Raw genomic sequence first — 865 nt, 5'->3', positions numbered from 1 at the left:
ATCTAGTATAATTTCTACCAGGGGTATCCTGAGGAACACTAGTTATGTAAGATTGTGCCTCTATTTCTACGGTTAAATAAGCCTAAGAAACACTGTATATTTTATGAGTTATGATATACACTACTAGAGTAAACACCCTAAGAAATCCAGCAGTAAAGAAACCTGCTTACTCCTAACTTAGAATTTCCTGAGCTTATACAACCTATAAATTCCTTTTTGTGTAATACCCATTAACATTCTGTGAAACTAGAGTTCTGCTTTTTTGGGAAAATAGTGCCTTAGAGTGGAGAAGGAAATGGCAACCCACTCGGGTACTCTTGCCTGGAAAATCCCAGGAACGGAGGAGCCTGGTGGGCTGCTGTCTATGGGGTCGCTCAGGGTCAGACATGACTGAATCGACTTAGCAGCAGCAGCAACGCCTTAGAGCAAATAATACCTGCTCCTAGCATTAGCATTCTAGTGGAAAGATACAAAGGTGAAAATTTAGATGAAAATAGACACTGATCCCTCTTGTAAACAATCAGTCCTTTAGAAAACATCTTGGGAAAGATCCTTAAAAGCTCTATAAACTCTAACTGTTATAATGACAAGGATGCATAAAACATTAATTCTAAATGATATAAAACAGTCAAACATTCACCATACTGCTTTCATTTTCAGGAGCATCTTTTTGGCTATCATTATTCCATCGAAGAACAAAAAGTTAGTATCAGCAACCTACTAAGGACTACTTATTTTTCCCGTGGGAAAATGTCTTTACCAATATTACAACCAGAAGTGGCATCCAACTTGTTCAGAACCTTTGATATAATAAATACAATAGAATCTGAAAATAAACACCTGTACCCTCAGAGTATGGTAACAC

This window comes from Cervus elaphus, chromosome 26 (genome assembly GCF_910594005.1).
Source record: "Cervus elaphus chromosome 26, mCerEla1.1, whole genome shotgun sequence".
Taxonomy (NCBI): domain Eukaryota; kingdom Metazoa; phylum Chordata; class Mammalia; order Artiodactyla; family Cervidae; genus Cervus; species Cervus elaphus.
This window is presented reverse-complemented; position numbering follows the sequence as displayed.